Genomic DNA, 9,981 nt, shown 5'->3' with positions numbered 1-9,981 from the left:
GCATGGCCACACAGCACTCATGTGTCCGCCTTTTCTCCATTCTGCTGGGATTTAGGATATATACACACCTGGCATATTTTCCAATCCATCATGTCCAGGACATGAACTGTGCAGCTGGCCATATGGGATCTGGTTTCCCTAACCACAGGGCACAGCGCTAGCCCAGGCCAGAAGATGTTAGTACCATTTTTATCACTACTGTAATGTTCAGACCAATTGTACACTCAAGACTGAGTTCTTTGATTTGCTGTTTTACTATTTGTTTTTATTTAATTTTTTAAAAAGTTGTTGCCATTGGGCACGTGTGCTGACCGGAGAAAAAACAGAGCCAGACAATGAGAGGGATAGTGAGAAATCACCTCTCAGGAAGGATGGACATGCCACAATCCCCCCTCCATTCTCCTAGGATTTGGGGCATGCATGCACGCAACCAGCATGATTTTCAAGCTGCCAGGTCTGGGACTGGAACCGTGGTTGGCCATGTGAGAGTCCAGCACCATAACCATTACACCACGTGCTGGCCCCTTACTATTTATTTTTGTAAAGAAATAGAAAAATTGTCTCAGTTGATATCAGAGTTGCTCTTAAGGAGAAACCTTTTAAAGATAATATCCTTGATAAGATGCTTAAGACAGAGAGGGAAGTGAGATCTTGAGGGCATGTATCAAAAGGAGGCAAAAGGAGGAGCTAAAATGAATTGCATTCAAAACAAGCAGGGGAACCAGCAGTTAGCATAATGGCTATGTCGCTGGACTCCCACGTAGTCGACCGCGGTTCACGTCCTGGACCCGGTGGCTTAAAACTCACGCCGGGCGCGTGTGCGTGCGTGCCCAAGATCCCGAGAGGAGAATGGAGGAGAAAGGATTGCGGCATGACCATCCCCCCTGGGGGGGTGATTTCTCGCTTTCTGTCTCTATGTCTCTCTCTGTCTGTCTGGCGAGCGCACGCGCCCTACAGTGAAAATCTCTCAAAAAAAAAAAAAAACAAGCAGGAACTGGGATTAAAAGATAAGTAAGAGAAAGAAGAAAGAAGAAAGAACGAGTGGGAGGCCAATTTGGGGCACAGCAGTAAGATGTGGTGCTGTGCAAGGCAGACCTACATGGGAAGGTGTCCACTCTGCACCTGGCGGGCTCCCCGAGTGTACTGGGCATGCCAGTGTCCACGATCTGCAGCTGGCTGAAACTGCCGGTGGATCACGATGTCAGGAGTACTGTACCTGAACCCTGTCAGGAGTGCTATATTTGTCGGTCTATTTCTGTCACTCATAAAATAAAATTTAAAAAGAGGATGGAGGACAAATATCTCAAATGATGGGAGTCTAAGTCACACAGGAGGCCAAGTGGTGAGCTGTGAGTTCTCCTGACTTCTCAGAACTTCAGTAAGGTCTTTACATACATGCACATGCATGTGTACACACACATGTAAACTTGTGTGAGTGGCTTGTCTGAAGGAAATTCGGAAGTTGGCTGATTTCTTTGGCTGTGTTGTATATCAAAGAAGTATTACAAGACACAACAAACTGATTCAGTAGGAGCATGAGTGTGGAAGACCAGATATAGCTAATATAGAAATACAGGTAATCAGAAATAGTACTGAATATAACAACTCCCCATGTCCAATGCCCCCAGAGGGAGCTGCCCCAGGCACCAAATGTCTTCAATGCTTGTGCTGAATCAGATGTGTCTTTTTAGAATTTGAGGCTGAGTATAAAAGCAATCATTGTCTCTAGTCCTGTGGTGAATGCTGTGCTACTCCAGACGCCCCAGCCAGGTTAAAGGGGAATAACTTCTCTGTTCTTACAGGAATCCTGTATCTGGTAACCCGAAGAGACACTGCACTTCTCTGACCCAGTCTCCTTAACTATTTGGTTGTCAGAAAAGTCATAAAGCATTTTTGCATAGAAAAATACATCCTGACTTTTTCAATGACCCAATATAAACTGGCAATAGTTAACAGCAATTTCAGAGAGCCAATACGATAACAAAATTAGTCATATTTCTAAAAGAATTTCTAAAACTGTTAAGATACTATGTAAGTGTAAATGACATACATCTTAGTCAAAAGTCCACAGGTTAATTCCAAAGTAGACCCATATCGTGAGAGCAAACAACATCTTGCACTTATAAGGAGGCTGTAAAGAATGCAGACAGCAGAGCTGATATTGTGGTATGTCTTCCTAACCTTCCCTTTTGGGAAGCATCTTCTTCCACAAAGGTGGAGAAGGAAGAAGGGGTACCCGGATTTCTTGTGCACCTGCGGCTCCTGTGCATTCCTTTGAAAGAATAGAGACTACACAGAGCTTCCCATGGAAATTAACCTTTTCCCACTTCTCCTCAGGAAGAAAAGGATGCAGGAAAAGTGACTCAATTTAGGCTACAGTTCCACCTTGAAACCTCCTAAGGAGATAAGGAAATAGGCAAGAATAAACCCCAAAGGCAATCTTCTGCCTAGAAGAAGCACTGAAACTGTTTCCAGCTACCTGTGAAGGATGTGGGAGATGAAAAGAACTTCATTCTCTTAATTAAAACAATCAAAGTCTCAATAATGATTTTTCTTTTCACTACCATGCACACATGCACACACATGCACTAATAGAACAGCAACTTAGGGCAGAGTCATCACCAAGAAGACAGCCTCATAGGTCATAAAAAATATTTTTGAGGGACTGTGAAGTTCAAGTGTGTCCTTTGTTGGCCCATAAGTTATTGTAATTTATGGCATGCTTGTTTTTCCCTCTTCCTCTTTCTCCCTGTTCTGAAGCCTATCTACCAATTCTACTCTGTCCTGTTAAGATAAAAATAATGAAATATCAGGGCTCCTCCAAGACCACACAACCTATTGCTTTCTCGACTAGCCTCTCGGTCTGATAGGGCTGTGCCCATGTTGTTTCTGAGCTGCCCAACTCCCTATCGGTACCTGGGACGTGCCCAGACATCAGATAACATCTTCTGGGCTGAAGTGCACACACTGTCTATAGCCAAGAGGAAAAAAAAAATGCCTGCCCTCCCATGTGAGAGCAGCCACAGGGAAAGAACATTTCACTTCTCGATGATGACACAACGACTCTATAAAAGGCCCATCAGTTGCGTGTCTCAATTCTTCGGCTGTTGCCAGCCGGGTAGTTATGAACTCGGAGAGTCTCCCTTCAGAGCGCAGTAGCTACAACCTCCTCATAATGAGCAAAACTAACTGTGGTAACACTGCCTGGAAATGAATGTTCCCACTTAGATTCTAATAAAACAGAAGTTGGAACAAGCTGTACCAGGTGCCTTTTATTTGTACTTATATTCAATTATATAGCATATGTTTTTAGTGGAATTGTTAAAGAGGGATTTGCTTGTTTTCATCAGGCTGCATCTTCTATCCTCACTGGTGAAACAAAATCTTAGTCACTGACTCGGGCCCCTCCCGCTGGTCCCCTAACAATGTAAACCAGTTTAATACAATTCCACAAATATTTATTGAGCCCTTAACAGCAAATAACCAATACAGATTTTCTGAATGAGTAAACAAGACAATCCAATGCTCCTTAGGTGGGAGGCAGGTTAAAGCAGCCTATGTGAGGGTGGCGATGGACCAGTCTCTCAACAGAAACTGCTCCTTGAAAAGAGGTGGTCTTCAGATGATTTTATCAGCCAGGAGGAAATGTAAGATAGCAGAGAGAAGACTAGATAAGAAATCAAGGCATATGAATTCGAGTTTTGACACTGCTGCTAATTAACACATGAATTCTGGGCATGTTACTTCACTTCTCTCTATTTCCATTTCCAAAGATACAGAATGGGTAGAGAAATCCAGAAACTCTTCCTGCTCTAAAAGGTGGCTCTATGTATCTTTATCAGTTCCAGAAGTGATCAGCATCCCTCAAAGATAGTAAGGTATATGCAGATAAGTTTAGCTGCTCCTGTTTTTATTTGCCAGGTTCCATATGGAAATGTGGTCATCTTTGTGGCTTAAATCCACAAAGACTCTTGGCACAACAATGTGCTATGAGGCTTGAACGTGTCCACTTTATTTCTCTCTGCCTCAGTCTCCTGGTCCTAGGTTTCTTATAGCTTTAACACTCTAGCTTTCTCTAACAGCTTAGTCAAAAGAAGGACACAGAAATGTGTATGAGAATCTACACATTTGTACCTCCCCCTGCCATTAGAGAAACAGCTCACCTAAAAGCATGTGTCCTTCTGAAGTCATCCTTGTTTATGAGGGACAGTACATTAGTCCTGTCAAGGGGAACAAATGAGTCAATTACTGTGGTGCTATGCTGAAGTCCTCGGAGCCCAGGACTGCAGAAACTATGCCTTAACAAAATGTTAGATGCAAAATACATGGCATGTTTTAATTAAATTGATTCTTTACAAAACCCAGCTCTCAGAATAATCATACCAAACTGTCAAGGATTTAGGCAATTTTGATGAACCCTTCAGAAGAGAGAGCAAAGAAGAGACAAAATAAAGGCATTGGAATTGTGATTCTCCATGGACAAAGTGGGTTAGTGAGCCTTGTGTCAAACTCTAGATATTGTGCTATGGATATTTTCCAATGTGAAAAAAATAGCCTTGCAATTCTAGGAAATAATAAATAATAGAACTTTCAACAGTCTTGCATTGTGGTTGAGAGAATCCCAAACATTTTCAAGCAGAAGCATCCCAGGCTTTGATGATAGGATATAATGTTTGTGCCTAGCAGGTAAACCTACACTAAAATCAGGGAAAACAGTGAGAGGGAAGAGGTTAATTCAAGTGGCATCTCCGTCTTAGGTACATTGCAGCATTAGGCCCTGAAATGTTGCCTGTAATCACAAAGCACTGAAAATGGACATTGCTCTACCCTAAGACTCTGGCTAAATATCAAGATGATATTTTTGATAGGCATTATATCCAACAAGTTTAAAAGCGATGTTTTCTAAGCCAGACCAAAAAGTGATAGAAATTATTATAGTAAACAGATATATATGATAATATATGTTGTATTCTTGTAAGTTATTGACAAACTATTTTTATTTCTAACATACAAAGAGCTCCTACAAATCAAGAAGAAAAAGAAAAACAACTCAAAGCAGTCAAAGGGATGTAAGTAGGAATTTATAAAACAGGAAATACAAATAGCTGATTATTAAAGATGGCCAATCACAGGACTACTGCATAGTCAGGTAAATACAATTAGAGCAACAATGAACTATCACTGTTGCTAAAAACTTAAAACAATGATGACCTCCAATGCTGAGGATGGTGTTGAGAACAAAAGCACTCCTACATACTGGGTCATCAGAAGAGTCATGATGCGTTTTTTTTCTTAGAAAAACAAATCTATGATTTTTCCAATGATCCAATATTTTTGAGGGAAATATGAACTGTTACAAGATATGGACAAGGTGATCAAGCTGTGTTTATTAATGATTAAAAACTTATCTACTCTTTGGCATAGTAATTACATTAGAACCTGTTGAACAGAACAGAAATAAAAACACCAATATACAAGAAAATATGTATGTGGATGTTCATTTAAACTTTGAATGTTACATTTTTAAAATCCTGATTCACCTGAACACCTATGAATAGCAAAATGGAAGGCTATGTTTCATTATATTTATTCTATAGAAAGCAATGAGTTACTACAAAGAGTAAGACCTAAAAAGATTTTCTTCAAACATTAATAAGTTTTTCAAAAGCAAATGTTAGGGCTAGCCCATAGCTTGGTGGTTAAGGAAGCTGAATTTGACATGGCCAACTGAATGGTTCAAGTCCTGGACCCAGTGGCTTGAGAAACATCCTGGGTGCATAAGCATACATGCCCAAAATCTTGAAAGGAGGGAGATATGGAAAAGAAAGTATTGTGGTGTGATCATGCCCCCATGGGGGAGGGAACATGTATGTATGTGGTGGAGTGCTTTCAGTCTTTCCCCTCCCCCTCCTGCCCCTTCTCCCTCCCCTGTCCTCTCTCTTCTCTTCGCCTCTCTCTCCAACAAGCACACATGCTCTTTGGCAACATTTTTTAAGGCACATTTCAGTATAGTATGTATAATTTGAGGTCAGTTTTGTAAAGTAAAATAAAAACAATGATTTATCTGTGTGTGTGTGCATGCGCGTGCACACGTGTGTGTATGTACAAATATAGTATAGATATCCATCAAATTACTGGAAACATAAATTATAAGGAAAGTGGGAACACAGAGGAACAGGTGGAATGTTAGTTATTTTTTCTTTATACATGTTGATACCCATATACCTCAGTATGATTTGACTAGCTATAGTTAGGCAGTAATAAAACAATAGCAGTAAAAAAATTAAAATGCCAAAAAATTTAAAATAATAATAATAATGATAAAGGTCAGCCAGGTAGTGTCATAGTTAAGGCAACTGAATCCCACATGGCCTACTACGTGGTTTGAGTCCCAGACCCAGCATCTTGAAAAACATGCTGGTTGTGTGTACATGCATGCCCCACATCCTGAAAGGGCAGTGGAGAAGAGATTGCAGCATAATCATCCCTCTTGGGAGGAGAGGGGTCTCATTTTCTTTCTCTCCCTCCCTTTCTGTCACCAGTGAGCATACATTCCCTATGGCAAACTGAAAAAACAATAGAGCTACACCAAGTTTTAATGCCTTTACCAGTAAGGACCACAGATGATAAGCCACCCAAGAACAGTCCCAGAGACCACAATATCACCTCTCAACTTCTCACATAACTGGTACTCAGAAAATGTTTGTTGAATGAATGAACATTAAACACTCAAAAATATTTATTAAATTGGAAGAAGGTATGATTTCAGGGTCCAAGAAAAGCTTAGCTTCACCCCTCCCTTTGCCATCCCTTAAAAAACAACAGCTTAGTATCTAGAAGATTATTTGATATAATTTACAACCCTCAGAGGCCCATTAGAAGCTTCTAGCCTCATGGCAAATGTGAATCTCTTATTGAAAAATATGTGGGTCTTGTACAATGCCTGCTCCCAGCTGGGAGAAATGCAGTTGCTTCTATTTCATTTGGGGTAGAAGACTAGGAATATTTCACCTTTCTGACATACTAAAACATTGCTACAAAGCCAGTTTATGTCCTTCTCTACACTTTATGAAATCTTATATAGTCAAAACACTACACACACACACACACACACACACACACACACAAAGATTCATCTAAGAAGTCTTTTTGCACCAAAAATAATCTCAGACTTTATTTGTATTCTTCCACAAAATTTGTGAAGTACCCTCATGTATTACATGATTACTTGTGGCTTTAATTCTTAAGCAAATGACTATGCTTAATGTTAGCTTCTCGGCCACGTCTCTAAAAACTATTTGAGCAAATATCCTTTCCATAACTCTATCGTGGCTCTTGCAAAACTTTTTCATAAACACCTGTTTTCATATCTGGGTATATATGTACATACCTATCTCACCTTCTAAGAAGGCGAAGACTGTTATTTTCATCTTTGCACACTGTAGACAATTACTGCTCTGTAAATACATAGATGGATGAATGAAAAACACTTATTATACATTTGTTTATGCAACAACAGGACTGAGTCCTATGACATGCGGGGCACTATTCCAGCAGTAGGACATAGCAATGGACAAATAGTCAAAGTCCCTGTTCTTGTGGAGCTTATATTCTAGAGGACGGGCAGACTACACACAGGGGGTGTGCAGTATCATACCTGATGAAGAATACAACAGAGTAAGGGGACAGAAGATGATGGGTTCACCTCTTCGGCTGAAGTGGTCAAAGAAGTCCTTTCTGAGAAGATGACACATTTGATCAGACTTCAAAGTAGAGAGCAAATCGGCCAGGTATACACCGGGAACTGAACATTCAGGCAGAAGGACTAACAGATGCAGAGACCCTGAGACTGGAACATGACTGACACACTGGCAAACAACAAAGAAGCCTGTATGACCACAGCATGGTGAGAGGAAAGAGAGATCAGAGATAAAGACAAGGCAAGATCCTGAAGGGTTCTAAGGCCGTGACTTTAAGTTCAGCTAAATATGATTTACCTGAACAGCAAGTTGGCCTTTGTATAGACGCACAGTCAGGATTTTGTAAGACAAGCAAGCATAGGGGTGGGGTAGGTGCAGAGTTAGTTCTCAGCCTACATTAGTTGGGGGGAGGGGTGTATGTAAAATGAGCCCTGCTTTGACATCCTGCACTAAGTTCTCGAACCTTCACCATGTCATATGGGCCATTTTCAGCTTTGTTTATAATTTCCTTCTTTTTAAACCATCATCCTCACAACCTTCATGCAAAATGTTACAGCCTTCAGAAAGTGGTGAAACATGCCACTTTTGAAAAATGAGACCGACAGGAGCTATTGTTCCCTGTCTTCCTTCCCAAACGCCCTCAGGCTTTGGCATTGCCCTAACCCCTTGTTGGGGTCTTACCGGCCTTAGATGGTGATGAATCCATCATCCTTTCAGCAGATTCGAGCCTAGCCCACATGAATGACAGCATTTCACCAGCCATATGATGGGCCAAGGAGGACAGAGAAGATGTCAATGAGCTTCTAGTCTAGAAGTGGATTCCACACAAGCCAAATCATCACTTAAAATAGCAATCTCAAAAATGTTTTCATGGGGGAACCAGCAGTTAGTGTAATAGCTATGTTGCTGGACTCCCACGTAGTCGACCACGGTTCGTGTCCCGGACCCGGTGGCTTAAAACTCACGCCGGGGGGCGTGTGCGTGCGTGCCCAAGATCCCAAGAGGAGAATGGAGGAGAAGGGATTGCGGCATGACCATCCCCCCTGGGGGGTGATTTCTCGCTTTCTGTCTCTATGTCTCTGTCTGTCTGGCGAGCGCACGCGCCCTATAGTGAAAATCTCTCCAAAAAAAAAAGAAAAAAAAAATGTTTTCATGGGTACAAATAAGCTAAGCACTGTGAAGTCAGAAAAAGAAGTGGTCACAACCGATTAGGACATTTCCAGGTGAGGCACATTTGAAATGGAGGTGCCTGTATTAATATAGAAGTCGCTTCAAAAACTGGGTTGAGTGTACATTATATTCTGTTGTTATACAACCTTGTTCTGCCTGAATGTAACATGAGACCGACAGGAGCTGTTACTCCCCGTCCTCCCATTCATCCTACTACCAGCATCTTTTGACTGATTTCTCCCCCCTTTTCTCCTTCTTTCTTCTCTTCCCTTCTTCCTTTGTTCAGCCCAAGAGCATTCAGATGCACTGATACCCAAATTTAGCAAAAAAATCAGAAACATGTTTTGGTAATATCGACAACTGTCAATCTAATTACATCAATATAATTTGTTAAATGGTACTAAAATATCCATTGTCTAAAGGAAGACACCCCATCTACATACCCACTCACTCACAACTCATTTCACTCTGCCAGCAAGCATGCCAACAGGCATTGTACCAAGCACCATGCTAGATTACATGTATCCTTTCATTTAATTTCATCTTTTCAATCATCTGTGAACTTGGTACTCTCATTCAAAGACAATAACTAGCTCCAAATAACACACCTTGAAATGGGGGTCCAGCATTCAAAGCCAGGATACAATGTTCATGCTCAGGAGGTCACCCTCAGAAACGCTAAATATCAGTATCAACCCTTCTATTAGGGGCAGGGCAAGGGCAGGAAGAGGTAGGCACATTGAAAGCAATCCAAATTCCTTCTCGAGAATGCTCCATTATAAAGACTTCAGAAGAAAAAGAAAAAGGGTTAAAACTATACCTTTGGATCATAAGTATATATATATTTTTTAAAGAATTATTTATTTAATTTTATTTATTTATTTATTTCATTTACTTATATATTTTAATTTGGTCAGAAAGACACAGAGAGAGAGAGAGAGTGAAAGAAGGAAAGTGAGAAAGCAAGCCACCAGGTCTGAGACTCGAACCATGGTTGGCCATGTGGGAATCCAGCGCCCTTATCCACCATGCCTCTTGCCGGCCCCCATAAGTATATTTTTATTCTCAGAATGAAATACTTCTTTGGGAGAATAATTGAGAATGAATGTTG

Source organism: Tupaia chinensis, unplaced genomic scaffold (genome assembly GCF_000334495.1).
Source record: "Tupaia chinensis unplaced genomic scaffold, TupChi_1.0 Scaffold000523_1, whole genome shotgun sequence".
In the NCBI taxonomy this organism is placed as follows: domain Eukaryota; kingdom Metazoa; phylum Chordata; class Mammalia; order Scandentia; family Tupaiidae; genus Tupaia; species Tupaia belangeri.
This window is presented reverse-complemented; position numbering follows the sequence as displayed.